The sequence below is a fragment of the Pundamilia nyererei genome, unplaced genomic scaffold (genome assembly GCF_000239375.1).
Source record: "Pundamilia nyererei isolate P.nyererei 1_Seehausen unplaced genomic scaffold, PunNye1.0 scaffold00163, whole genome shotgun sequence".
Lineage (NCBI taxonomy): Eukaryota > Metazoa > Chordata > Actinopteri > Cichliformes > Cichlidae > Pundamilia > Pundamilia nyererei.
The window spans coordinates 1,319,860-1,329,888 of NW_005187564.1; positions in this window are offsets into that span (position 1 = coordinate 1,319,860).

A 10,029-nucleotide genomic window follows, 5' to 3' on the forward strand; every position below is an offset into this window, starting at 1 on the left:
TCATATAGAAAGTCCTAAATAATCAGGCCCCATACCCTTGTATCTTAAAGACCTCATAGTATCGTATTATCCCAACACAACGCTTCACTCTCAGGCTGCAGGCTTACTTGTGGTTCCTGGAGTAAGCAAAAGAAGAATTGGAGGCAGTGAACAGGAGCGTGTATTTCCTGGAGACATGCAGATTGATTTCTGGTGTATGCTGGATTTAAGACAGTGTTCTGCCAAAAGAAATGGACAAAATCTTATGATCAGGAAATTTATAGTGGACTACAAGGAGAGAGCGCAAATGAAAATAAATGAATGTGTGAAATACTACAAGACTCTACAAGTGACTGAGGTGTTTTATAGGACGGGAAGGTGAGCTTTGATGCTGTATGTGACTCACTACGACTACCTTTCTTGTCTAAGCATGTGCAAGTGGATCAAACTTCACTGTTTTAACAAATAGAGGAGAAAAATACATGCAGCACTTCCTTTTGTTCCCTTTGTGCGAGCATTGATTTCTGCAGAAATACACGTCTTTCTCTCAGCCTTAAAAAAAAATGAAGCTTACTGTGCATATGAGATTATAAACATCAATACCTGGCAGAAATACCTAAGATTTATCCATGGGGACAGAAATAAGAAGCTGGTGGCGCTCACACAGTCGTACCTAACTAAATAAAAGAATCATAATTAATTTTTCGATCTCCTGAGGAAAGCAGCGTTCCTTCTGTACTTTTTCAGAGTTATGTCCCTAATGTAATGTTCAGAATAGGCAGCTAATACTTTAAAGAGGTGATTTCAAAGTTTGTCTTTTCATGTGTGCACATAGTAGAATATTTATGAACAAACAAAAAGTCATCAAGTACAAAGTTGATAATGATCCTGACTGTGCTCTAAAGTTGTTGCAACCTGTTTTTCCTAATGTCCTGCCATATATCACCAGTTCCAATAGTGGGTGTTAATATTAAACATGAGCTGAGGGAAATTAAAAGAAAGTTGGAGGAGCTAAAACAGTGTGTTTAACAAAGAAGAACAACTGAGGGGCTACACCAAAGCTCAGTACATACAAAGATCCTCTATCCTCGAGTCCAAGGATAAAAATATGGAGTTTAAAGTGAGTACAACAGGTCCCCTTCAAAGGAAGCCAAACTGAGGGTGCATTGTTTTCACTTCCAGCTCCTTATGAACAACAATACAAAAATAGAAGCTGGCCTTTAAGCTTGGCTCTTTGTGTCCAAGCTGTTTTATTTGTCAGTTACACAAGAGTAATGAAGAGACCAAAGAGCCTGAGACAACAGTTTAAAGGAAAAACAAATAAATCTGACATCATCCATCAGTTTTTAAACAGAAGAGGACATGCTATATGACATACTCCTGGGACAAGTAAAACACCTTGAGTGGGCTCATGGTTGAGCCCACTCAAGGTGTTTGAGTGAGCTCAACAATGCTCCTTTCTAGAGTGCCTTTACATATTTCACAGGTCAAAATAGTTGCTAATCTGATAGTAGGTCTCTGTTCAGCTCCTCAGTTCATGCCGTCGGAAACAAGCTGTTTTAGCTCCACCCCCTTTAAGCCCAATTTTTTCTGATTGGCTGTGTGCGAAACCTAACATCTGAGCAGCAGGTAAACAGGACATTAGGAATTGCTCCTCTTTATGATCATATACACTACTCAAAATATCCATTCTTTCATGGAAATAAATTTCAATCTATTCAACGGCACTGAAAAAAAAAATAACGGCAGGCTAGTCCATTTTTTGAAATTTCATTGCATTACTCAAAATGGTACTCTGTAGCTTGTCTGACACCCACGTGCCTGACAACATCAGGGCATACTCCTAATGAGATGACAGCTGGTGTCCTGGAGGCTCTCCTCCCAGATCTAGACCAGAGCATCACTGAGCTCCTTCACAGTCTGAGGTGCAACTTGGTGTGGTCGAATGAACCGAAACATGATGTCCCAGAGGTGTTCTATTGGATTTAGGTTAGGCGAGCATGGGGGCGGGTCAATGGTATCAACTCCTTCATCCTTCAGGAACTGCCTGCATATTCTTACCACATGATTCCAGGCATTGCCATACAGTAAGAGGAACCTAGGACCCACTGCACCAAGGTAGGGTTTTGGCTGTTCCTCCATAAACAAACAATCAGATAAAGGTGCTGTTGGTGGGTTAAGGACCTTCTAAGGCCTTGTCCAGCTTTCCTGGAGTAACTGTCTGTCTCCTGTAATCTCCTTGCTCTTGAGACACAGCAAACACAGCAAGAGTTGGACTACCTGTGCAGTCGCACCCACCTGTAAAACCACTGCTGTTTGAAGGTTGTCTTGTTGTTGCTCCTTTAGTGCACCTTTTGTTAATTTCATTAACACCAAAGCAGCTGAAACTGATTAACAACCCCCTGCTACATAACTGACCAGATCAATAGCTGACTTATGCTATACTCTGATTAAAACGTGTTCCTTTATTTAATTATGTTTGTTTGTTTGTTTTTTAGCTCCAGCAGCATACAAACTGATTGTTTAAAGAGTCTGAATTTTTGGTTCACAGGGATTACCTCACCTATCATTGTATGAGCTTCAAACATGTTTCGTATGAACATTAGCATTGCAGTTGGATGTAAATGACAGAAAGTGACGACAAATAAAACCAATTTTTAATGGAAACAGTTAAATGCAGTAAAAAATTGTTTTATCTAAGTTTTCCCCATTTGGCAGTTTCACTGTTAAATCAATCAGTTTCCATTTATTCCACAAAGCTTTGATTTAAGACATTGTTTATTTCTCACAATTATACCCACTGCACTGTCAGAGATAATAATGGGTTTCACAGCCAGCTCCAGATCTGATATCTTCACATCATCACCTTCCTAATGCAAATACTGTAAGAGCCCACACTCTGTTAGTCTTTATCAGAATTCATCAGGAGTGCAAGTCTAGCCAGCTAATTCAAAGCTTGTAATTCTCAGTGCCCATTAGTGAGGCCTCTTGTTCATATATTTACTTAATCATATTGCAGCTGCATTTTAATGGCCAGCATATGTAGACACACTTGTTAGCCAGTAAATTCAATTAGACTGAAGCTCAAAGGAAGTGAGCATTAAAGACGAGTCAAAATAAATCAAAAGAAAACGCACCACAATGCACTTAACACAGAAACACGTGCATATGACTCTAAGTGACTTGATAGCTGTGGATATGGACACAAATACAGAAGTGCATATAAAGATTTGCATCTGTACAGCAGATAATAATATTTCTGTATGCCTTTGACTCTTTACCAGCTGAGATCTGCAAATACCTATCTTTAGCTAGGGTTTCTTTTGCCCCGAGCTCAGCCGGCAGGCTCTCACTGGTTGACTAATTCAACAAGAGCAGCAGCCTGAAAATTCCCTCCACATCATGCATGAATTGAGTCCCTGGAGCCAGAATGATTTCCACAAGAATATTTTCTTTAGATGAAAAAACAGCTGCAGTCAAATAGTCAAAAATATCTATATTTTCCTAATCATTTTATATTAACGTCTATCAAAATGATAAGGTTAAGGAAAGCTGTGATAATGATAATTTATGATAATCTAAAGTCTCCAAAGCAACAATGGCCAGAAATAAATGGAATTATAGTGAATGTTAAACTCACTTTGACCCTTTTAATATTAACATATCATCTTAAATTGATAGAGCTATTCTCTACAAATAAAACTAGATTCTTCATCCAAGATAACAGATTAATGACTCACCTGAAGGTACAGCCTTAATACAATTTAAAGAGGTGAGATATAAATACATTTACCCAAGTATTTTTTTAAATTTCTTTTTATTATTTTATTTCTGCTGTAAAGTTTGAGATTTTTAACATGGCAGTCTGTGGAGGTTGATTTAGTTCAGATGTTTCAGTGCTGGATTAATTGTTGGGAGCAACACCAAAAGTGCAGAAAATTTAAAAAACCCTCTAAATGCCTTTACATCTGCTGTTACGGGTAAAATTGTACCAATATGAGTGTGGATGCTCTAATTTTGTTCAGCTCCCGTTGATGTGAGAGTCATGTTGCGCATTTCTGACAGTAACAATCATCAAATATGGCCCAGCACAGTTCATAACTATTACAGTACTTAAGAAGCGGTTTTGCTATACGATGATGAATTGCTCTGCTGAGTAAATGCAGAGGTAGCTTTACTGCACCGGTGGAACTTTTCATTACGCTGGCCATCTGTGCACAGCCTTATATATAGAAAAGTCTGACACTGAGTCAGCTTCCACCATTTTTCAGTCCACTTAATGAGTCATAGCTCTTCTTTCGTCGTCCACACTGACCTTAAAACAAATTTTTTTTTTAAAGGTAGGTCTACTTCCTTCCTTTCCTATGGAAATACTTCCTTCTAGCTTTCCACACTCTGGTGCTGCACACACCTCGTTTTCTCTGCTCTTGTTACCCGTACATACAAGTCAAACTACCGGTTAAGCCTCCTTGTTAAAAAGATACAAATCAGTGTAATTGAGAGCAGATGGTGTGGAAGCATGTGTGTTTGTATGTGCGTGTGTGTGTGGACATTTATACCTGAATGAGGCCTGTGTTACGAGGTGAAGTGGGCACTCCACGGAGCCAGCTGGTGGCTGATAATAAGGCAGCCTGAACTCTTCCTAGCTGTGGTTTTCAATCTAACAGCCTTTGCATAGTGCACAGGTGGGGAAAAAGCCCAGGAGCTTCTGTAAAGGGCCAAAAATAATGATGAATGACATTCAGGCATCAAAAGCTCCCGTTGACACCAAGCCGCGCCTGTGAAGCAACACGTTGACATAGCTAACAGGAAGGGGAAATAACTAGCTGCCTTTCTCGAGGCTTCTGACTGAATTTGGCTGCCATTATGAATGCAAAGCAACAAATACTCAGTGAGCCCACTCGCCATTACCACAGCCTGTGAGCCAGGGACAAAGCTGAAAGTCAAATGAGGCATACGGCTTGTAATGAGCTTTGCAATTTATATTCTCATTTTCAGTGTGCTGCCCTCTGCCATCTCAGTCCCGCTGGCTTCCCTTTATGTGAAAGAGCGCACTAAACAACACACTTCTCACCATTTAGCAATTAAAACCTGGTTTCTTTGGACATGCACCCTTACCTTCACACTAAAGGAAAATTACATCTCATTTCAGCCTGGTCTGTAACCCTGTTATGGCTGTGTGGATCCAACTTGTGGTAACCATCAAAGATTTCTCAGGAATAAGGGCTCCAACAAATAATCAGGGTTTTTACATCCATCAATTCAAAAGCTTACATCTGAGTCTGATAGAAAACCTTGGCAAACTGAGCTGAATTTTCATCCTCTTTAAAAGATGGCACTGGGAAGCTGATGTCTGGAAAAATGCACCCGTGTAGTTGTTGTGTAGCTACACAATGGTATAATTTATGTGTCCACTATCAGGGCTATGTTAAATTCATGAACTGGATGTAAAAGATAGTCTTAGACTTCACATTTTGTCCACACAATTTTTGTTTTTGGAGCCAAAACTGGCCATATTTGGATACTATGCTATCAGCTAATGATAGGTAGCTTGGATAACAAGCTGCATGCATAAATGAATGAGTGCAACATGCAGACACACACATCGCAGAATTGCACTCATGAAATCTGGAACAGACAGTTGACCAAGTTTTATGAAATTCACCCATATAAATTTACCTCAAACTTGCAGACAAACTGTGCTTTATTGCATTTTTGGCTCAGCGTATACCTTTGTGGACGAAAGTTGTAGTTGCTGTAATGTAATGAGTGTAATGAGTTAATTTAATTCAAAATCAAATTTGGTTTAAGAAAAGTTCTTTAATGTGAAAAATTCACCACAAATATATATATATATATATATATTTAAACCAGAGTTGGCCATATCTAGACACAAAGCTCCCACTTAGCTCTCAGTAACATCCAAATATAATTTGACCAGCTCAGAATTCTTGGATGGTAGAAGTAACTGCACAGCAGCCATATTATTGGTCAGATAATTGTATTTAAAATGCTCCAAAAAGCTCCAGCAGCTCAAAACACAGTCCAGTTAAGAGACTCCAATAATCTGAGGTGAAGCCTAGCAGACAGCTAGCAGCTACAGCCACCTGGGTCACCTTCCAGCTGTCAAAGAGTCCACATCCCTAGTAATGTAAACTCTAAGTCTTAATACAATTTAATCAGATGAGGTCTGAAAAATTCACCCCTGTACAGTTTTTATGAAGGAGTAAAAATGTGCAACATCAGGCTGTAAGCATGTTTATTTATGGTGTAAAGTTGGACATTTTAACACGGGAGTCTATGGGGACTGGAGTCTCAAATGGACCATTTAATCTCCTTTGGTGCTAAAGTCGACACTGCACTGCTTACCCCTTTCACACAACTCTGTGCTCCCCCAAATCTCGACAATGAAGGGAAAGACTGCAAAGTTGGCACAGCCCCCAGAACCACAATAGCCACACTATTGGAAGCTACACCAAGTTGAAATAAGCCAGAATTACCCTTTAAGCATTGCTACAGACTGTGTCATAGGCAAACTGATGAGGCAATAAAAGAAACCATTATACATTTCAAATAGTTTCCTTCTAAGTTGAGAGGATGTGAATGTCCAGTGGCTGATGATGATTGTCCTCTTCGTCTCCTCCTCTTGGTTGAAGCAGACTTATTCAGGTGGAGATGAAAGGATGAGGCAAGGCCAGGGATACTTCAGAGGCCTCACTGAGTGATGTGCTGTTTGAAGCGGACACCGACCATTTCAAAGACATCTGGAGACCGAATGGCCAGTGGCACTTTGTTGCCATGGCAGCCACATGCTGCACCATCCTCTACCACCTCTGGTTAGAATAAAGTACTATAATATTATATAATATAATATGATAAGAAAGCTAAAGCAGATCCAATGGTGGACTTGGGGCAGATGGTGAAATTATGGTTTCTTGCCTGAAAAGGTGATTACTCCAACTGCCTCTCTACCCGCTGAATAAAAAGACATTATGTGGCAGTTAGGTTTTCAAAGAAGGGCTAAACTGGCAGTAAGCCTCCCCGCCTGATGCAGCTGTATGATGAAAAATGTTGGCGTGTAAAATATGGCATGTGATGAAGCTCTGGGAAAGTTTCTGAAAGAAAAATCTTCTTTAATGCTGTGCCTTCACTCCTTTTCTGCTTCCTCTTATCTCTCCAATCTGAAACTCTAATCTTCTTTGTCGCTTTTGTTTTTCTCCGAGCTGTCGAAGTCATTCACAGTCCTACTGCCACCATATCTCGCCATTGATTTCCATCACTATCTTTAGTGCACCAATCAGTGCTTTGAAGTTTTTTTTCCTCACTGTGAACTTGTCAATCTGGTTTTTTTAGACGTATTCCCACCATCATGACCTCCAGGATGTCCAGAGGATTCAGCTGAGAGTTTCCATCAACCACCTGCTGGCTCGGTCCCACTGTGGACTCTGCAGGGAAACACTATATTCAATAGTCAGACTAATGGGGTCTGAAATTGTGATGAGTCCTTCCTTTCCTCAGTGCTGCACTATAAACCCAGTTTTATTTTTTAATTCGATGACTGTAAACGTTTTCACAGGAATATTTTTATTACCTTCTACATCTACCTGTTGGTCACAACAAAAATACTGACTACTTGTTAGTTTACTTTGCGTCGCAGTTTTGGGCTCTTTCTTGGAGACGTGGGTAGGAGTCAGGTAAATGGAACAACATCCAGGGAACCTACCAATAAATATAATTTAACATTGAATCGACAAATTTTTTAATACTTTGACTAAGATGTGTGCCGTAGCCCACAACTATCGAGAGAGCCGATAATGCTGAAAATACAGAGAATTTAACAGTACATGAACAAATTTGTCTTTTTTGGAGGGTTTTTGTGTTTGCTTTTAACTTTTAAAAGCTACAAAGCTGATTTAATGTCTAGTATGATTTTAGTTCCATAAGAATGTACCCAATTTTCCTTATTGTAGTTTAATAATTTCATAAATCCAAAAAATATTACTGCAATGTTTATGTATCCAATACTCATGAATTTATACTTAACATCCAGCATCCCCTTGACTATGAGGACCAAATATAAATGCTAAGCATGAACAAGCTAGACACCTGTGATGCTCTGCACACCCACTAATGTGCCGACATCGAAAACCTGACTCAGAAATGATCTTTTAAAGCAGTCCTTTCTTAAATCAGCAAAATATTTCAAATAATTAAAAGAATAGTGTACAATCTTCTGCAGAGGTTGCATCTACAGTATGGATACAGCCTGAAGAGTAAAAAGGCATCATGGTCTTGGGTGCAAGCACAGTTAATTAAATGGGTTTTATAAATTTGTTGTTTAAGTCTTGAGTTAACCCCCATTGGACTTTTCAGAGTTGATTCAGAATCAGAGAATCAAAGATTGAGCTCAGACTTCAGATTTGGTTGTTAATCAGTGACTCATCAACGTCAGCAGCAGCAACAGCAGCAGTACTGATGGACAAGAGAACCAAACATCCCACAAACTCCAACAAATCTCAGACCGCAGACATTTCTGAGGAAACCTGTCGTGGGTTTGAACTCTGTCAGCAGCCTGACAAAGACATCTTGGCGTAGAATCACAGGCAGCTCATCTGGAGCAGATGTTATTTATGTTTTCTTTTGTTACCGGCTGTCTAATAAGGCATTCAAATTGATGTTTTCTCCTGACATAGGAGAAATTATTCATATCTTTATGTGAAGGAGACAATGAAGCTCAAGTTCAGACACTTGAAGTGCAGACTTTGTTTCAAGGAGACCCTGTTCTTGAAATTATAATTAACTTGCATGCCCAAACCTCCCAATATTGCTCAGGTATTTCCTCATACACTTAAAAAAGATCACAGTGCAGCCGTGCCTCTAGTAGCGGAAAACATCCAGTAATGTAATGTAAAATATATTTCATGATGTAGTGAGAAATAGACATTAAAAATGGAGCACTTCACCAAGAAGACCTTGAATGGGAAAAGGGTGTTTTTTGATCCTACATGTATAACATATTAAATAAGAAAAGAAGGTCTAAAGAGGCGGGTATGAAAGATCACACGGGAGAAACGAGCCCCGAGGAAGCGAATGTAATCCAGGATTGGATCGAGCCACGGGCTGCTCTTCATCGGGCGCAGCGGCGGCGCCTTGTGTAGACACAGAGAGTTGGATGTGGAGAGATCAAAAGAGGGGTAAATAAAGTATAATAAAAGCAGAGAAATACACAGAGACAAAGTAAAGCGCCTGAAGCTGAAAACAATCTCATGAGCTCTGTTTCACCGAGGACCACGTATAAGGTCAGAGCTTTCATTCTGTCCTTTCATTTTGAAAGGGGGAAAAAATGGACCACCTACTATGACTGTTTGCTGCTGGAGATATTAGTTCTTGTCTGGTGTGAGTTTTTTTTTTCTTTTTGATGATATAGACATCTTGGATGAAAACTGCAGCACAGAGAAGTGAAACAAACAAACAGAAAAAAACTTGCTGAGAGCGAGAAAGACTCCAGCAATCAGTTGAGCAGGAAGGCTGTGTCTCTTCTGTCAGCCTCAAGACTTTTCTCTTCAATGGTAGTACAATTTCATATAAATACATAATCAGTGTTTTACTTTTCCCAGTTTTTACACACCATGGAGGCAAATTTTATTCGGGAGTTTATTCACTAAGAGTCAGAGTCCAACAATATTGGATTTAGTTCAAAGACTGCTTTACTAATGCTGGCTAAGAGTGGCTAATAGCAGCTAAAAGCGCTTCACAGGGTGTCCTCAACATCTCATGTCAGAACCACTATCAGATCAAATTTATCTTCACTGACTCATATCAGACTCCTTTCAGAAACTTTTACAGTTTCTTCCAGAGTAAATAGACATGAACTGACAGCCTACATAGACAGAAAATAAATAAATTAGAAATTTAAAAAAACTCAGTGGATCCAGTCCAGACTGGATCGAGCCACAGGTTGCATTCTTTGTGAGCCAAAAAACTCTGACTGCTCTAAACAGTCACTTTTACACATTTTACACTTTTTATTTTTACTCTTGAAACCCGACC